The sequence below is a fragment of the Hemicordylus capensis genome, chromosome 4 (assembly GCF_027244095.1).
Source record: "Hemicordylus capensis ecotype Gifberg chromosome 4, rHemCap1.1.pri, whole genome shotgun sequence".
Lineage (NCBI taxonomy): Eukaryota > Metazoa > Chordata > Lepidosauria > Squamata > Cordylidae > Hemicordylus > Hemicordylus capensis.
This window is the reverse complement of record NC_069660.1, coordinates 17,630,791-17,651,235: the sequence shown is the minus strand read 5'-3', so window position 1 is coordinate 17,651,235 and position 20,445 is coordinate 17,630,791. Positions and strand designations below refer to the sequence as shown.

Genomic DNA, 20,445 nt, shown 5'->3' with positions numbered 1-20,445 from the left:
TACCCCAAAGTCCATGCTATATTTCAGAGAGCACTTAACACATGATTCAGGTTTCCCCCTCTATATTGGAATCTATCCCAATTTCTGTCTGGATTTTTAAAAATCCTCTTTTTGCATTGGACTATCTGTTGTGCCCCAAACTTTCAGGAAAGCCTCATGGTAAACCCGTGGTAAAGCTGCTGTCTGAAAAGCCTCCTGCTTTTTACTGTAAAAGTTTTAGCAACACTTGCCAGCTATTCAATGGTTGGGTATCAGTATTCAGGACATGCATAGCAGTTCAGATGCACAGTATCTATCATGTTTAAAATGTGATTAAAACCTTTAGATGAGGTAATTAACTTGGGGGAGTCAATTAACTGTTAAAGAGCAGTTCACTCTTAATGGAAAGTTTGGCGGGTGGGGGGTATCATGTATAGAAGCAATTGTGCATACACAACCATAACTACATTTCTTGAATTTCTTCTAGACAAGAACACAAATGTGAAATTATGGTCCTCCTTTCTTCAAAGGTCTTCTAAGCCCTAGTGGGGAGAAATCTTGAACACGAACTATTGATTTGTAGCATACACACATGGCACTCTACTATTATGCATAGCTACTTAATTGGGACAGTCTGTATTAATAAATGGCTGAGTATTACACTGAACCAGGGTTAAAAGCTGCTGGGCTTGAGAACTGGTTTCATTTAGCTCCCTCCAGCCTCCATGCAACTACATGCATTCATTGCCTACTTACATTTAAAGATATGTATAGAAAAGTAGCTGTGAACACCAGTAGACAAGAATCTTTGAAATATCCAGAAAGTCAAAAGCAACCTAGTACATGATGTTCATAAAGCTCTGGAGATTGATAGGATGTAGGTTTGAAGTCGTGCTGTGCCAAAATGAGGCTGTGAACATTTTCTCCCATTTTGAAATGCATATCCCTTTTTGCTGATTTTCCCAAAGGGAGAGGTGCTGTCTCTCCATTGTTGAGGGAGTCAAGATGCCACTCCCTGACCCTATTGCTCTCCTATGGGATGTATGGACTAGTTGTGCCAGAATGTGAATGGGAAGTTGCATTCACTTAAGCCTCCGACTATGGAAGTCAGTTATTTTCAATGGGGTGTGCAATCAGGTGGCATCTAACTGAACATCCTCATCCACAGTCTGCAGCAACTAAGCACAGATCATGCACTACTAAAGTGAAAGTAAGGAAAAGTATTGTGTGCAGAACTGGTGGACTGCGTAGGTACTACTGGGTAGGGGTGTGCATGAAATTGGCTAGCCCAGTTAGAGTCTAACCCGGTTGGTTAGAGCCCGGTTAGAGTTTGCTTAGAGTCAGAACCGGACCCCAACTGGACTGGGCCAGTTCAGTTTTGCCCCCCATTTGAACCCCCACCCCAATTCGGTCCAGTCCCGGCCCACAGGGCACGTGAAGCAGCCCCCAAAATGGCCAGCATGATGAAGGGAAGGCCCAGAATGGGGTGAAGAATGCCCAGATGGGGCAATTTACTGCATAACAGGCCAGCAGGGGGAGGGAGAACCACCACAGGGCCCCCTCGTGGCCTCGGAGAAGCCCTCAGATGGGGTATGTGAATTCTTTTAAAAAAACCATTCACAAACACATACCTCTGAACAGCGGGGGTGGGTGGTGGGGCTTGGTTGACTTGGTACGGGGTTGGACTGAATGGGGTGGTTCGGTTCGACCCCGAACTGTTGAACCAAACTGGTTCAAAGTCACAGGATGCCCTGTGCGAGTGTGTGGTGCATCCTGGGGAGATCCCCAGAACTGGAAGGCTTGTTTGAGCCTCCCGGCGGGGGTCTCCTTGTGTGTCGCCACGGCTCACAGCCATGCCGTGGCAGCTCATGAGCAGGAAACCCGGATTAGCGGAGCACTCACTCCACTAACCTGGGTTAAAGGGAGGGCTACCTTGGAGGGCTAGCCGCCAGAGAACCACCAGGCTCGCCTGTGAGCCCGGTGGTTCTCACAATGGAGGTAAACTAGGCTGGGCTCCTTTAGCCCGGTTGTCCCCCATTGTGAAAAATAGCCTCCTTGACTAGTAAAAGGAAGGACATACATTTTGGGGCCCTGGCAAATGCCCAAGGACCATCCTCAGTACATAGGTACATAGGAAGCTGCCTGCAGTTTGAGTCCCAGAGTCTGTTTGCATTAATATATTAAATACTTCTAAGGATTTTCAGGCAACACAAACAGGTTTGCTGTGAGAGACAGATGACAAATGCTGTAAAGACATGCAGTGGAAATGTATCCAAATTGCATTTTTTTTTAAAAAAAAGATTTTTCTAAGACATTACCTGCTCTTTAAAGGTCATATTGTATTGCTGCTGTTTATTTTCTCATCAGTTACTTAATCAAGTAGTGTTCATTCTTTTAAGGTCATCGACTGTTAGTAATTGATGCTTAAGCAATGTAGTTGCTCTTAGAACAATATAAATATATTCAGCTCTGTCTATTGTACATGCATATCTATTCTTTGAGCAAAATTGCAAATGAAATGGCAGTGAACAATACGACGGTGGCAGCAAAGGGATATACATGTTCATAGTTTGCAGTCCTCAGTTTCTGAGATGAAAGGTATTTGGGTTCAAGTATTTACTGGTATTCACACTACCGCTATAATCTCTCCTCTGTTCTCAAATGAGTGGCAGCTAGCTGTGATTACTCATAGCAAAAAGCCAGTTTGAATGAGATGTCAGCTGCACATGTGATAAAGACAGGGTCATGCTGAGACATTACCAAAGAATGTTGCGACACATTCTCAGGGCATTCCTTAGTTGTGTGAAGGGAACGTTCATCCATTTCAACAGATATTTTGACTTGTGTTTGGGGCGGTATACAAATATGTTAAATAAATAAATATTGAGAGCACATGTAAAGGGGGGATTCAGATGAACACTCTTTTCATGTGATTAAGGAACTCTCTGATAGCAGGATGCCCTCTGTTGCCGTCAGGGTGGGCGCACTGTTGGTGCAACCCCATCTTTATGGTGTGTGCTGCCAGCATCCTGTGCAAACTGGCTCCAAGTCACGCTGTGGAAAAACAACTCTGGGTAATTTTAGGCTTCTTCCGGATAAACAGTAGGTTGGTTCTCACAATGGGAAACTGGGTAGGACAAGCATCTTAGACAAGTTCGGGAGCTGTCCATGCTGCAGATTTTTCGTTGTCTGTCAGCAAAAACCTAGCTGAGGAAGTGACTGTGTGGGAGGCAGGCACAGGCTCTGATGGTGTTTCCTCCATCCTCAATAATATGCTGGGCAAGAGTACTGAGTAGGACATTGCTGTTAGAGCCTATGCCCACTTCCCTTACAATCCTACCCAGGTGTCCTACTGAACTTTATTACCCAGCATTTGACCAAGGTAGGAAGAAAAGCTGTCCTAGCCAGTTCCTCTCTCCCACACAGTCACTTCTCCCTCCTCCTACCTAGTTGTTTGCTCCCATGCAACCAAATTGGGTGCATGCACAGCTCCAAAATTCCCAACCCAGTTTTCAGTTGTGTCAACAGCATCAATCACTCCCCTCTCTCTCTACCTAGGTTTGTGCTGACAGATGACCAAAAATGAGGAGTGCCCACAGCTCCCAAAGCTGGGTAGGATGCTTGGCCTCTTTGATTTATGGTCATGTGAACTGTCTTATTATCTAGGTGCACTTTCCTGAAATTTTTGTATCTGTTCAGCCACTATCAAATTATGCCCCATGCATCTCCTTTTTGGGAAATAGCATCAGCACTCCATCCTCAGCTCAAATCCGTAGATGAATAAATAGAAAATACAGCACACAGAAAATTATTTGGACATACACAGAAAATTAGAGTCACCAGCCACCCCACATCATTGCTCTGCTGCTTCACAAGACAGCAAAAGTTAGTTTTTAAATGCAAAGGTTGAGCTTAAGGTGAAATGTTGCCACCACAACTTATGTAAAATAGCATTTTGTGAAATTTGATGTGTGGTCTCTGGATCACGATGTATGTGATTTTTTTTTTATCATACTATTTGCAAGACTAGAGTCTGGATTAGCTGAGGGCTCTGTAGAACTCCGAGGACTGAGTAAAAGTCAGAAAACTGCTTTGACTGCTTTCAGAGATGTCAGCTACCTAGCTGAGTCTGGTGAAAGTGCCAGTATTCTTGCTTTCATGCTTTACACACATGACTCTGTAACACTGGACTGCTGAAGAAGGAAGAAATTATGTATGCCTTGCTAAGAATAAAGAGACATATGGGTTCTCTATCTCTAGCTGGGAAAGAGACACATGTTTGCACAGAGCAAAGCTATATGGACACAGAATCTTAACTGAATAATACACCTGTGCCAGGATATAATGTGTTTAGGACTGATAGTTGATTTTATGCACCCCAATTTCTCTCTGTTGAGGATGGCAGCCTCTTAATCAATCTTGTTGCTTTAGAACCTTGCACTTATGCTTAGAGGTGCATTGCTTTATTATTATTTTTTCCTGTTTCTCTATTGGAGATGAGTGAGTTGACTCCAGCTTGCATCAGATTCTCTCAAGGGGAAAAAGTTGAACTGTTTTCCAGGAAACTAAAGAATAGCTCGGCTTATTTCCAAGACAAGTCAGAATTTGCTCTTTCTGGGATTCCCCCCTTTCCTCCCTGGCATGCTGTGCTGATGCACCAGCAGGTGAAATGCCCTGTTGGCTATTGCAGGCTGTCATTTTCCTAAGGGTTGCAATAGCCTACAGGAAACCGACATTCCCCAACAGACAGCAGGACCTTTCTCCTTTGGACATGTTAGCAGAATAAATCAAACAACAACAAAGGGACTGGCTCTCTACCTCCCTACAGTGTGGGAACTAATGACTCACCATCTGAGGTGTTCTTACCTACATCAGGTCAGGCAACACATGCCAGCTCAAAGCAGCATCACAGCCAAGGGCCGATTGCTGCTTCTCTTATGCAACCAAAGGCATAAGGCATCTTCTGCAGGAAGCATAACTCCTTGCAAGCCATGCAGCCTTTAGGGTTGATGATGCCCCTGGATAGGGATGTGTACGGAACCGGCTGGCCCGGTTCAGTTCGAGGCTGGACCAGCCTTAAACCCAGTGGGGCCAGTTTGGTCCAGCACCCCCCTCGAAGCCCCCCCCGGTTCAGTTCAGTCCAGGGGGTGGGTTCGCGGACCGAAAATTCTTTTAAAAATGTTTTTCTTATTTTTTTTACCTTGTACTCCCCTCAGGGGAGTTCCTGGAGGCAGTGGTGGTGGGGGGTCCGTGGAGGTTCCCCCTCCCCCAGCTGACCTTCTAAGTCACCCCCTTGCACATTTCGGATGCTCTTTGTCCAGTTTTCGGCCTTCACCCAGTGGCCATGTTGGGGGCTGGGTGCCTGCGCACATGGCCTCTGCATGGTGAGGGAGTGATTTAGAAGGCTGGCGGGAGGAGGGGGAACCTCCGCAGAAACCCCCCCCACTGCCTCCAGGAACACCCCCAAGGGGAGAACCAGGTTTAAAAAACCCAATTTTTAAAAGAATTTTCGGTCCGCAAATCTCCCAAACTTTGTGCAAGGGTATGTGTTTTGGTTCGACCCTGAATCATCGAATCCCCCGAACCGAACCCCCGAACCTCAACCCTCTGGTTCACTGAACCCGTGATTCGTAACTACGCCCAAATGGGCCCTTACAGTAAAGGTAGTCACGCTTCCCTAGATACACAAAATATCGCAATCTAATGAAGTGATATCAGACAGATATTTTATTGAAAGCATAACAGGACAGAATTTTACAAATACAAATGTGACGAATATTTATATACCACATTTCAACAAAAGTTCCCAAAGCAGTCTACCTAGTAATAAATGAATGAATGAATGAATGAATGAATAGGGGTCACAATCTAAAAATGTTGCAGCTTCTTTTCCCATACAAGGAAAGGGGGGAAACAGTTTTATCAGAAATTTTTGGCCCATTCCCAGTTACACTTCCAAAAACGTCTGCTGCTTTGGTTCCCCCCTCCCTTCCATAAACTAATGAACCTTCACTACATACCTAGGCTGGAGGCTCTTTTCAAATCCTCAAATCGCTCAGGCACATCTTTTTAAATTTTATTTTCCATTTTCCTTCTCCTAGCAAAGCACAGTATGCCTGGACAACTCCTGAGCGATAAATTAATGACATCCAACATTGTTCCTAACCCTCTAGAATTTCTGATCTCTTCAGTATTTAGTGTTCTTATTCCTTGTTTCTCTAACTTGCTCTGACTTAGAAATTCCCTGATTCCTGTAATAAAGCTTTCCCTTGGTTTAAGAATTCAGTGGGATTTCTGCTTTTATCCCTCCCTTTTTCCTTTAAAGAGGGAGTACTTGTTAGATGTACTGGTTTTCCTTGCATATTTTACCATACCCAACTGGGTCACTACCTTTAAAAAGATTAGATCTCTGACCAGCAGCTAATTTTGCCATAAGGGTAGTCTGCATTGCCAAATGTTGACTGCAAAATTCTCTATCCACGTATGGCACCAGGGGCAAAACCTCAGGGGAAGCTGACATGTTGGAGGCAGGGTAAGCCAAATTTAGAATCTGGTGAGTTGTATCAGGTCTAATTCTCACAAACAATAGCTGAAGAAGTAAACCTTTGTCACATAATACAATGCTCCTCTGCGGGGGGGGGGGGGGGAGCTCTCTATACCTGCTTACCAATCAAGCCTGATGTGGTCATTATACTCACCTCATACAGTAGCTGACATCCAGACTAACAAAGCACTGGTCTACAGGAGAAGCACTGATGTAGCACCTGTGCTTCTGAAGAATTCCAGACCAACTCTGTACCAGTGCTTGGTTGGGCAGGGGGTAAATTTCAAAGACCTCCCCTTCACCTGGAAACACTCTGCCACAGGGAAGTATGTCCCTGAGTGCTGCACAACTCATGGGGACATGCTTTTGGTGGTGCACAGTGCTTTTCAGGAAAAAGGAGGTTAAATTTGATAAGCATAAGCACTGGAGAAGATCTGGCCTCTTCATGAACAGTAATACAAATGAGAACATTCCAGCTAGCCACACCTCCTCTACCAATATGCTGTCTGGCCACACCCGTGGAGCTCCACATATCCAGTATTTATCTTCAGAGGGCAATCTTGAAGACAGAAAGGGTGCCTCCACGTAATGTTGGATTCGACCTAGGCATTTAGGGAATGCATGGCAGCCTGCAGTGTGTGGCTAACAAGCACATTATGGTGGCTGAATTCAGACATAACAGGAAACTGGAGGTCCCTTCACCTCTGGCTTCCTTATCTGCACATCCAGATTTGAGAAACTAGAGTTGAAGGGGAAAAGGGACCTGCGGTTTCCCTCCCTGAACTTCAGTCTGAACCTTTTATTCAGATTGGAGTTTGGGCGCTTTCAACTCTGGTTTTGCAGCACCAGCATTTCTTCCGAACACTGGCACTGCAGTTTTGGCCCCATTGAATTGGAATTGAGGGAGGAAGTTTCTCCCTCACTCTTGCCCCATTGGCTGTGCTGGCTGTCCTTCTGTCAAGATGGAAACACACATAGCTAGCTCCCTCGCCTCTCTGCAATCTCACTGACTGCAGAGAGGCAGCTCTCCTGAATGTCCGAATGCGGATGGGAGAGTGCGGGGAGGGGGCAGAACCATGGGTGCATTGGACCCACAGTTCCGTGATGCATTTGAAGGCAGCCTCTGTGCCGAGAGGGGCATGACTAGTCAGTGCACTTCCATTTTCCCCAACATGTTTGCCATATGCCATGTAAAATTTGTATTTACTTTATTTCTTTATAAACTGCTTTGGGATACCTTTGTTGAAAGGCGGTATATAAATATTTGTCATATTTGTATTTGTATGCAGGAATTAGAACAACTGAACAGGACTACAGAACTTTTGCGGTTCAGTAAGAGGGGACAGGAAGATCTCTAGTGTACGTATGTGTATGTTGCAGACATACAAAAGACTTCCCCTACATCAAAACGCAAATTAGACACAAAAATAAGAACAGAGTTTTGCCAGAGGCAGTACCTACAGTAATTTATCAAGGATTGTCCCTAGTATATCAGGACAGTTGGAGCATATTTAGAATGCCACACATATTGCCATATTTCTCTAGGCCTTTTTTCTTTTTCTTTTCCTGTTTTGGCATGTTATATTGTAATGACCAAATGTCACATTGCCTGCTCAAAGCTTCCTAGGGCATATTAAGCGAAGAAAGGGAGATTTTACCATTGGCTTTTGTTAATGACCATTACCTTGAGATAATAATTTTTTCCCCTCAATTAAAACTAGAAAAATACTTAGAGCAGAACATTGGTTTAGTTACAATAAAAAAGAAATACATCTTCACAATAATAATTATTCTCCAGGGGTGGATCAGCTCATTTACACAACTTCACTGACAACTGGACTTGTGAGTCTACAGCTTTGCTGAGATTTAATTTAACACTACTCTCAATTCTTTTGCCAAGCTAATTGCAATACATGGCAGGCAGTGAATCAGTGGGTTTTCAGTCTGTTTTTTTTTGGTAGGGCCATAGCTCAATGGTAGAGCATATACTTGACATTCAGAAGGCTTGAGGTTCAAGCCCTGGCAGCCCCCCCCCCCACATCTAGTGTGGGCACCTGCAACTGGAAACACAGGGGCTGGAGTCCTGATGGGGAGGGGAGAGCGTATGGCCACTCTGCTTGGATCTTATCCAGCAGGGCTGTTCTTATGTTCTTAAGGGGCCACAGACTGACATTATATACGTCAATTTAATATCAGCAAATGAAGCAATAGCAACAGAGGAACATAATAAGCTGCCATAAACCGAGCCAGACCATTGGTCCACCTAGCTCAGTATTGTCTACACTGACTGGTAGCAGCTTCTCTAAGGTTTAAGGCACGTGTCCTGCTCCTTGAGATCCTTTTAACTAGCAATGCCAGGGATTATATCTTGGACCTTCTCCATGCAAAGCATGTGCTTTACCATTGAGTCATGGCCCCTTCCCATTGTAGTGCCCTATACTGTAGTACCTTATATGGTTCCTTTCCAGTGATCTGCAGTTATTTGTTTCCTGCCAGTTTGGATTCTGAACATTAATTTTTTTATAGTCATGATGTTCTTCTCATTATTGATGCAGCAGAATTTCATCCTAGAAGGATTTTAGCCTTCTACATAATGAATAATTGTTGAGGGGTTAGGAGAAGAAGTTCTGGATGAGTTAATTACCTGGGCTGAACATCCTGCTCCCACAGTGCTGGAATGAACCCATGCAATGCCCTTTCCACCATGCTCATGATGTAACACATGATGTGGGTGTGCTAGAAAGATGGCTGCAGAAGCCTTATTCCTTCCACCTCAAAAAGGTTATCTGCATGGATTGTGTTGGAGGAGGCACACCCAAGTATCCGACCATATGGGAAGAGGGCATTCAGCCCAGTTAAACATCTCTATCAGTCTGAGGGGCTTTCTGATAGATTTGACCCTTCCAGCTGCCTTCCACTCCCACTCCTGAACTTCTAATTGGCCAGATCAAGCCCCACCCTGTTCCCTTCCTGTTCCCTCCTCCTCTATTGGATTATTGCTCAAACAGGTAGTCTAATATAGAAAATTAGTCAACTCTTTCAAGCTTGCTGCTTTTTTGCAAGGCTATTTTCTGTTGGCAACCCCTTTCACAGAGAATAGTTTCTCATCTTTACTTGCTTTCTGACTCTACACTCCCCAGTAGACTTCCCTCATCATGCCAGCTGCCAGAGTTTCAAACATTTTAACCCATCTTCTCTGGCACTTTTGGATTCCCCCCCCCTTGTTTTAATATGGATGGGTGCCCTTCTCCTGTTTTTAGATTAAAGCAACTGTTGCCATTGTGTAGCGTATCACACTGGTAGCTACCCCACTTGGAGCAACTTCCACAGAACCTGACTGATATATCATTGGGCAGGTGGATTTCCCATGGCAAGATGCTGAAAGAAAATTCTACCAGCTGGATTTTTCTGAAGAACAACAACATGAAAGCCCCTTGATATTTTGTCAATAGGCGTAATAGATGACTCTTTCAGTATTATGTTCATGTGCTGAATATATAAGATTAACAAAGTCCTGTACTTGCAGTAACATTGGGGATGCACTGAAAATGTGCCCACTCTGATGTCACCAGTGGATATGCTGACATGCTCTTGGCACATCCTTTAATCATGAAGGCATATACAGGGGTGATTCAGATGATCAATTCTCTCATGCAATTAACAAAGTGTCCTGAGAACACATTGGGATGTCTATCAGGGTGGGCACATTCTTGGCACAACAGGGTTGTGTTCATCTGAACTGACCCATATTTAATTCCCTGTCAACCACAGCAAATCTGTGTGACAAGAGCCCTATTCAAACATTATGTTCAACACTCATAGAACAAATGTGGCTCGGTTCGAGCTGCCTCGGCTGGATGGGTTCAGGATCAAACCTGCTCAGAACTCTACTGGTAAAAGGGGGTAGGGGAGCTTCCCTAAAGGTAGAGCGGGCAGGAGGAGAGTAAGAAAGTATCTTACAAGTGCCACCACCGGCAACTGTGTACATTCAAATCTGGAAATGCCAGGGATTGAACCTGGGGCCTTCTGCATGCAATTCAGATGCACTACCCCTGAGCTACGGCCACATACCCTAAGGGGGGGGGGTATCTTGCAGCAGACAGTGCTCAAATGTAGTCACCCATCCAAAAACAAACCAAGGTGAGCCCTGCTTAGCAATGGGAATAATTCATGCTCATTACCACAAGACCAGCTCTCCACCCTATCTTATGAAGGAAGTCCATTTTTAGGTTCTTAAAGATTCTACTAATTAGACTATCAGGATTCCAAAATACCTGGGCTGGGATCCACACAATCCATTGGACATTCGGCTTTAATCTGGGATCTACACAATCCATTGGACACTTGGAACTAACTGTGCATATCTTTGTCTCCTGAGCATGGTTATGACAAATGCTTCTGAAGATGGTAGCAATTGCCTGCCATAAGCTATGGCTGAAAAATTGTGAGGGCCCATGATAGAGATGTCCTCAAGGGAGCTGAATATAAACTGCAAGACAAGAGATTCAAAAAGCATAATTATTGTTTGTGAAGTGGGAGGTGGGGGACACCTCCATCAGTTCAGCTACAGTACTAATTTTATACAGCTCTAGTCCGGGCTCATAAGTCTGAATGCTACCAGGCATATGGAGTAGTAAATACAAGTGAAAATCAAATTAAGTTTTACAACACACATCATGCAGCTGGGAATTCCAGACTGGTACCAGCCGAAATATACGGCTAACAGCAACTTTTTCCTATCAGGTTATATTATATAAATATTGCCATTTCATTTTTTAAAAAGGATTTGCACCATCTCAGGCAATGAAGGGAGGGCGAGAGTTTTGTAGAAGAAGGCGGTACAACCCGTGACTCATGAAACTGAACAGGGTCCACCAGAAGAGAGCAACGAAGATGATCAGGGTCCTAGAGCACCTTTCTTATGAGGCAAGGCTACAACACCTGGGGTTATTTAGATTAGAAAAAAAGATGACTGCGGGGAGACATGATAGAGGTCTAGAAAATCATGCATGGGATTGAGAAAGTGGATAGAGAGAAATCCTCATCTCTCTCACATAACACTAGAACCAGGGGTCATCCCATGAAATTGATTGCCGGGAAATCTAGGACCAGCAAATGGAAGCACTTTTTCACACAACACATACTCAACTTGTGGAATTCTCTGCCACAAGATATGGTGACAGCCAACAACCTGGATGGCTTTAAGAAGGGTTTGGATATCTTCATAGAGGAGAGGTCTATCAATGGCTACTAGTTGGAGGGCCACTGGCAGGATGCCTCTGAGTACCAGTTACAGGGGAGTAACAGCAGGAGAGAAGGCATGCCCTCAACTCCTGTCTGTGGCTTCCAGCGGCATCTGGTGGGCCACTGTGTGAAACAGGATGCTGGACTAGATGAGCCTTGGGCCTGATCCAGCAGGGCTGTTCTTATATTCTTACCAGCTATGTGTGGTGATTTCCCAGATCCTCAATAAGCTTCCTGCTTATTCCTGCTTCATTGGGTGGATGGATGCATGCTGTCTCTCCAGTGCACCTGCATATAAATGGACGAACAACACAAAGGCACTACACTACAGCAGGCAGCAGAATCCAATTTTCACCAAATAAAGTCATAGTAGATGTGGGGTTTGGGCAGCAATCCTTGGTATGAGAATGGGCTGTTACAAGCGTATCTTTATTTCCATCTGTGAAATGCTGGAGGCTATGGGATTAGCTTCTCTGATTTGGTAATCCAGGATCATATGTTCTGCTTGTTCTTTATTAATACCTGCTTTCCGTTTGTTATATGCTAAGGAATCAGGGGTGTAGACAGAAGGAAAGCTTAACGAGCAACTTCTCACTTAAATATTTTGAGGGACAGAGGAAAGACACTGCTATTGAGAGCAAAATATGTTCCGGGGTGGGGGGTGGATGGAAAAGGACTTTTTAACTTGGGGGAGAGGAAAACACTTTGGGAGAGAGATGAAATGGTAACACATTGGAGGAAATTCAGTAAAATGAGGGAGGACTCCCCAAATACTTTGGAGGGATCTGTACTTCTGGTCACAATGATATATCATGCCTCGCAGATTAGGGATGGGGCCATAGCATGCAGAAGGTCCCAGGTTCAGTCCCTGACATCTCCACGTAGGGCTGGGAAAGACCACTGTCTAAAGACCCCTGAAGAGCCGCTGCCAGTCAGTACAGACGAGAGACAGTCCGTGACCTGGGGTCCTTCTGGACTTGCAGCTCCTGTTTGAACAGCAGGTGGAGGCCATGGCCAGCTTCAGCTGGTTTGCCAGTTATGGCCTTTTCTTGACTGGCTGGCCCTAGCAACACTAACTCATGCCTTTGTTACCTCTTGTTTGGATTACTGCAACACACTCTATCTAGGGTTTCCTTTGAAAATGATTCGGACGCTGCAACTAGTCCATAATGCAGCGGCCCGTGTCCTCATGGGTGGCCATAGATTTGATAGTGTCATACCTCTTTTATGCTCACTGCACTGGTTGCCTGTTTGCTTCCAGGTCCATTTCAAAGTGCTGGTTCTCACCTACAAAACCCTTATGGGCTTAGTACCTGTATACCTCCGGGATCGCCTCTCTCGGCCAGTTGTATCCTGTCCTGTGAAGTCTTCTCAGTTGGCCCTCCTTAGTGTCCCAGGCCCTGGTATAGTGTGTGGTGTCTGGGCTCATAGGAGGGCCTTCTCTATGTCCGCCCCTCTTCTTTGGAACTCCCCCCCTCAAGATCCATTCAGCTCCCTCCCTAGCTGTTTTTAAGGCCCTTCTTAAGACCTACCTGTTTCGCCAGGCATTTGCCCTTTAATTTATTTTAATTCATTATTATGCTAATGACACACAATCTACCAGATGTTAGTGACTGGATTTGGTACTTTAATTATCGGGCCCTTTCCAAGGGTGTAGGATAAGTAAATAAAAATTAAAGAGAGTGTCGTAGTATTTGTGCTGTCCTGAGTAGTGTGGCCTTCTGTAGTTGTTGAATTGTAATTTTATCAATGCCCAAGGTGTCAAGATGGTGTTCAAGTTCGTCTGGTACTGCACCAAGGGCACCAACAACTATTTGCATCACTACTGTTTTCTTTTTCCAGAGCTGCTCAATTTCAGTCTGAAGGTCCTTTGATTTAGTTATTTTCTCCATTTGTTTTTGGTCGACTCGTCTATCCCCTGGGATTGCAAAATCAATTATCAGAATCCAATTCTTCTTGATGACTGTCAGATCTGGTGTATTGTGAGCCAAATGCCTATCAGTTTGAATTCTAAAATCCCAAAGGATTTTTGCCTCCTCATTTTCTGTGACCTCCTCAATAGGATGATTCCACCAATTCTTTCTTGCTAGCAATTTGTAATTCTTGCAACAGTTCCAGTGGCTCATCAGAGCAACTTTGTTGTGTCTTTCCTTATAATCAGTCTGCACAATTTTCTTACAACAACGTACAAGGTGCTCGAACGTCTCATCCGCTTCCTTGCATAACCGACACTTGCTGTCTTTCTGGGTCTTATCAATTTTTGCCTTTATAACATTTGTTCATAGTGATTGTTCCTGGGCTGCAAAAATGAGACCTTCCATTTCTTTCTTTAGTGTCCCCATCTATAATCACTGCCATGTTATGCGATGGTTGACTTTTGATTGTATGTCATTAAAGAACTGACTGAGCAATGGTTTGTTGTGACATTTTTCTCGTTGATTCCTCATCTGCTGTTTTTTGTATTCATCCTTTGATTCCTTTATTTTCAACAGTCCTGTCTTACTCACTTCCTGTAGCATTTATTCTTGGCTTTCATTGATGTATTCTGCCAATGCTAGTATTTCTACTTCAACAGATTGTCTGACTTGCAACATTCCACGCCCACCTTCATTTCTTGGCAGGTACAGCCTATCAACATCAATTCTTGGGTGCAGGGCATGATTGATCATTATTTTCCTGGTTTCCCGATCCAGCGCATCCAATTCTACTTGTGTCCAATCAACAATACTTGCTGTATATTGGATTACAGGAATTGCCCATGTGTTGACTACTTTGATAGTGTTACCACCATTAAATTTGGATGTCAGTGTCTTTCTTACTGTCATGAGCTCACTCGATGGAAGATGCTGGCCAGAAATACATAACACAAAGCCAGTAGCTCAAGTTTCAGTTTTACTGCCAAATAGTCAGGTTTAACAGTCTCACCAAGAATACAGAAGTGAGGAGTGAGAAGCCCAAATTTCAAAGTCACAATCTCTCCAACAAAAGTTCCAAGCAGATTAGACGTGTTGTTTCCAGCAGTTTGTTCAAGGCACAGGCTTCCTGATTTATAGTCAGCAGCCACATGCACTTAATCAACACTCCACCCCTACCAGCTACCATGGATTCAACACAGTTTCTGTCTTCTTGCCAGCTGACTCCATCTTCTTAATTCCCTCACCTGGTGCTAATGTTTTACCTGTCTGCATTCTTGAGGAGATAAGGGCAGTTCAAACTCTGGCTCAGATCCTGACCCTTCTCTCCAAAGATCACCTGGCCTTGCTGGCCCCTCCTGCACCAAACACTCCCCCTGGCCTGACTCAATTACCTCCTCATTCACATCACCGGCCTGCTCCTCCTCAGGTGCCTCCCCACCTTCTAATAAATCACCTGCCCCCCACTCCTCTCCAGTGTCTTCGAGTGGAGGCACGACACTTACTCACCTGATATATTCCTTACTAACTTTGGTCTTCACTTGATCTTGTCATTTTGGAGAATGCCCAAATACTTATAACTTTCATCATCGTTGTTATTGTTGTTGTTATCATTATTATTTTTAATTGCTATTGGTATTGTTGTTGTCCACCACCTAGAGTCTCTGGAGGAGGTGGTATGTAAGAAAATTTTAATGAACGAATGAATGAATGAATGAAAACAGACAATACTAAGCCATATGGACCAATGGTCTGACTAAGTATATGCCAGTTTTCTATGTTCCTATAGTAGTCCAGACATTATCAGTGCAAGCATGATAATGGTGGTTCTGCTCCTACCTCTTGCGGTGGTTCCACTCCTACCTCTCGGGCAGGTTCCAGATGGTGTCCCTTGGAGACTGCTGTTCTTCAAAATCTGAACTTTTGTATGGTGTACCTCAGGCTCCATGTTGTCTCCAATGTTGTTTAATATCTACATGAAACGGCTGGGAGAGATCATCAGGAGATTTGGTGCAGGGTGCTACCAGTATGCTGATGACACCCAAATCTATTTCTCCATGTCAGCATCATCAGGAGAGGGCATAACCTCCCTAAATGCCTGCCTGGAGTTGGTGATGGGCTGGATGAGGGATAACAAACTGAGACTGAATCCGGCTAAGATGGAGGTACTCATTGTGCGGGGTCGAAACTTGAGAGATGATTTTGATCTGCCTGTTCTGGATGGGGTCACACTTCCCCGGAAGGAACAGGTACGCAATCTAGGGGTGCTTCTGGATCTGAGCCTCTCCCTGGTGTCCCAGGTTGAGGTGGTGGCCAGAGATGACTTCTATTAGCTTCAGCTGATACACCAGCTGCATCCATTTCTTGAGGTGAATGACCTCAAAACAGTGGTACATCTGCTGGTAACCTCTAGACTGGATTACTGTAATGCGGTCTATGTGGGGCTGCCCTTGTACGTAGTCTGGAAACTACAGCTGGTCCAGAATGAGGCAGCCAGGCTGGTCTCTGGGTCATCTTGGAGAGACCATATAACTCTTGTACTGAAGGAGCTAAACTGGCTGCCGATATGTTTCCGGACAAAATACAAGGTGCTGGTTAGCCCTGAACAGTTTGGGCCCTGGGTATTTAAGGGAACGCCTTCTTCTGCATGAACCCCACCGCCCACTGAGATCTGCTGGAGAGGTCCATCTGCATCTGCCACCAGCTCGTCTGATGGCCACTCAGGGATGGGCCTTCTCCGCTGCTGCCCCGAGGCTTTGGAATGCACTCCCTAGTGAAATAAGAGCCTCCCCATCTCTGACAGCTTTTAAAAAGTCTTTAAAAACACATTTCTTCACCCAGGCTTTTAATTAATGTTGTTTTAATGGTTTTAATGCTGTTTTAAAATGTTATTTTAAAATTTTTAAATTGTTGTAATGTGTGTGTTTCCCTCCTCCCCATTTTTGTCTTAACGGATGTTTTACTTTGTTTTTATCCTGTTGTAAACCACCCAGAGTCTTAAGTTTTGGCTGGTATAAAATGTTTTAATAAATAAATAATGAATAAATAAGCATGCAGCACTCACTCTTACAGTGGGGAAAGAGGGGAGCAAGTAACTCACCTCTTCCTGAGGAGCACACACGCTTATGGCACCATTTGTATGGAGGGGGAGGCACCATAAGCATTTCACCAGTGTGTCTGTGAGCTACCACTTGCCGGTGAACATGCTTACAGAGCCGTCGGCAAATGGTGCCATAAATGCGTATGTTGGGTGGGCAGGGGGTTAGTGACATCAGGGCAGTGGGATTTCTTCCCTGCTTTCCGCACTATTTGTGTGATCGCTGCTCGTGCTGATAACATCTGAGGAGAGCTTATGTTGCTTAGCAGTGTCTCCTACACATTTACAGGCATGTTTCTGTTTTCACAGGTGAAATGTTGGAGTATGTATGCTGGCATGCTAAGCACCCATGTACATACATCACTGGGAGACAGGGGAAACCAAAATCTGCTGGGGATATCTCCCTTGGTGGATTTGATTGTACCCGATGTTCCTATTCTATATTGGGCCTTATTATGCTTCTTTTCCAAAGTGTGTGTGTATAAAATACACACACACACACTACAATGTTTATGGTACTTTGAGAAGCACATCTGGTATTTTATGGCAATTCACTGCAAAGGTAATAGGAAACAGTCAATCTGGAGTAGGAAGTATAACAAAATATCACAGTTGGGGTTGTTTTTTTTAAGGGACAGTAGTTGCTGCTTCTAGATAACTGGAAGGTTTTTTTATGCTAAATGATCTGGTGGTGCTGTCCTTGGTGATGTATAAATTCATTTACAGCTGTATCTGGGTAACAAAATAAATACTCCATCACTGTACTATGAAAAGTAAAAAAAGCCCAGATAAAATTGTTGAACATCCAATCGAAATCATTAAGTAACGAAAAGACAAAGATTGGTGGGGACTTGGAAGCGGGATTCATAACAAATTAATATATTAACCTCAGGAGGGAGGAGAGTATGGCTGATGCTTGCTCCAACAAAATAAAACGGGGAAGTGTGGAAACAGAACAGAACCATCTCCGGAAATTAAAGATCCATCCATCAACATGATATATGTTTGCAAGGGTGGCTTTCAAAGACCCCAGAAGGGCATGGTTTATTATATCATCTATGAAGACATAAAGCTGCCTTAGACTGAAGCAGACCATGCACCCATCTGTCTCAGCATCAGGGGTACCAACAGCATTTTCTGAGCCCTGTACACTTTAAGGCAGTTCACACGATCATATTGCAATTAGGGTAGAAGAAACCTCCTACCTAGTTTGGGAGCTGTGCACACTCCCATTTGCCAAGAAGCCCGCTCCTATCCAGCAGCTATACCCAGCTGCTGAATGAGGTAAGCCAAAAAGCACTCCCGACCAGCTCTGTTGAGCACACAATCACAGATGGCAACTCCTACCTTACATTTAAAGGACAGATGTTTGGAAAACAGCAGAGCACACAGCTCCAGAACTAGGGTAGGAGGCTTCTCCTACCCTAATTATGATCATGCGAACTGCCTTTGCCTGTGTATTGGGGCCCCACCCACAGTCTACAGACAAGAACTGCTGCTTGGTAAGGGACCCTTGCTATTATTTACATTTTCTAGTTCATCTGTGCCCAGCTACCCTGCAGGGATGTTCAGAACATTTTTACATTGAAACGTTTTGACTCAAAACAGGCCTGTAGGCATCAGGCACCCCTCCCACTAAAGAGTGAACCAGAAGTGAACCTTGTCCTAACTGACTGGCTGGTGAACTCCAGAACTCAGCCAATCAGCACATCAGGTGGGCGGGACCTAGAGAGCCATTGGGAGGAAGAGATGGTTCTTTTGTTAGAAGAAGCAGGCTGAGGGTGCTAAGCAGAACATGTGGCCATGGCTGCAGAAGGAGGATGACTGCAGCTCTTAGAAGATAGAACTGCAGGGTCTTGGTTCTCGACCAGGGTTTTGTGAGTTCAAGAAAAAGGAAGCCTGGGCTTTTGGCTTTGGGAAGTTTAATTAAGGGGAAAGCTAGTTTAGACAGATTTGGTGTTAGACTTTCTGTTTCTTTGGTGTGTGTTTTGTATACCCCTGATACAGGTCTATGATTGTTTACCAGTAACGTAACTCAGCTAAAGAATACTAGCCTTTGCCCATCCAACCAGGGTGTTGTAAAAGACTCTGTAAGCTTTTTAAAGGTGCTTCCTACATCCCTGTTCATTGCAACTGGAGTGCTTTTTGAAATATTTGAAGTATTCTAACCATTGAGTATTTTTTACCTGTAACTAAAAGCTGACAGAGCCTCAGATGGCAGCTGTCTGTAGCCTCTGAACAGAACTCCCCCCCCACTTTACTCTCAAGTAAAACTTTACTCTTTGTTGCTTTACTCTCAATAAAAACACTCCCCTACACTTCCTAAAGCCCTGGGAAGTAAGCTTACCTGTGCTTAAAGTCCTAAAGCCCTGGGAGGTAAGCTTACCTGAAGCTTACCTCCCAGGGCGTTAGGAAGTGTAGGGGAGTGTTTTTATTGAGAGTGTACCACAAATGGAAAGGATAAATCTTCCCTCTCTTCAGTTCCACTGAGAAATGTCCTATCAAAACTCTTGGGGGCCATTCACATGACCAGGCAGGCAGGGGTGTGTGTATGGGTGGTGGGGAGGCTGCTCACCTTCCTTCTACAGAATCACAGAAATGCTGCTGGGAGCATGGACTACACTCCCAGCTGATCCGCACTGCACCATGCAGCACGGAGCTCCGGCTAAGCTGCCCTAGCCCGGGCAAGGCTGGTCGTGAGAACAGCCTCTTGGAACTTCCTAAAAATTCTTTGGCTGATTCATCAGATCATGAACTTACAGTCTGCCTTCAAATTTTGCTTTAGGTAAACAAATTATAGTGTAGAACTATCAATGGTGCCCAAGAAAGCTTAGCTCCTAAAATCTCGATCTAGGGATGTGTGCGCCAGCTCGAGGTCGAGCCAACATGCACTTGAACTTGCCTGTGACGAAAGGGCTTTCAGTTTGGTGTGATTGTTATTATTTCCTTAAATTGATTTTAAAACCTCTTCTTCCCCCCTTGATTTCTCTGCCACCAACTAGGACTCAGAACACATAGTACCTCTTACACTTTCTTCTCGACTAGTAGCGTAGTTGTGTAGACGCGGGAGGTTTAACTGAGTCACTTAGAAAGACTTCTTGAATAGAAGTAATAATTTAAAGATTAATTGTTTACAGATTCTGAGGTTTTTTTCTTTCACTACTGCTATAGTAGGGTAGCATGCTTGTTTGGTTACACATTTCCTTTACAGAACAGCTCATTGTTTATAGATCTTACACAGTTCTCATATGCTTCACACCTTTGTCCTGTTTCTCCACAGAACCTCATTTTTTATTTATAACTTATTTTTACTTGGAGCCTCACTCAGCTCTTCTTTACATCAAGCTCTTACCTAAATCGGCCATCCTCTCTTTCTAGTTCATACTTTCTCCCCTTCCTACTTTCACCCTTCCTAACTGTTCCCACCCCACTAACTGCCACTTTCCCCAGCAGGATTCCACTAACCATTGGAAGTAAGAATTCAAAAGTATTGCTCTTAGCACCACAGTAACCTCTTCTGGCCACTAGAGGCATAATGAGTCATGTTAATAGGCCTCTCCTGGTCAGTTAAGAGACAGAACTATTTATTTTATTTATTGAATTTAAATAACCCTAACCCTGTTCAGTTGTTGTTGAAGGCTAGTGCCTGTTTGTGTGTGTTGTTCAAT

General features: G+C 44.4%; 1 long non-coding RNA gene across 1 annotated transcript; it reads right to left on the bottom strand.

Moving 5' to 3' along the window:
- Window positions 1–10,835: 10,835 nt before the first annotated feature.
- LOC128322395 (uncharacterized) lies at window positions 10,836–20,224 on the bottom strand. The gene is made up of 3 exons (XR_008305692.1): window positions 20,130–20,224; window positions 11,962–12,055; window positions 10,836–11,012 (listed from the first exon to the last, which is right to left on the bottom strand). It is a non-coding gene; the product is annotated as an uncharacterized LOC128322395 (long non-coding RNA).
- Between the last annotated feature and the right edge of the window lie 221 nt (window positions 20,225–20,445).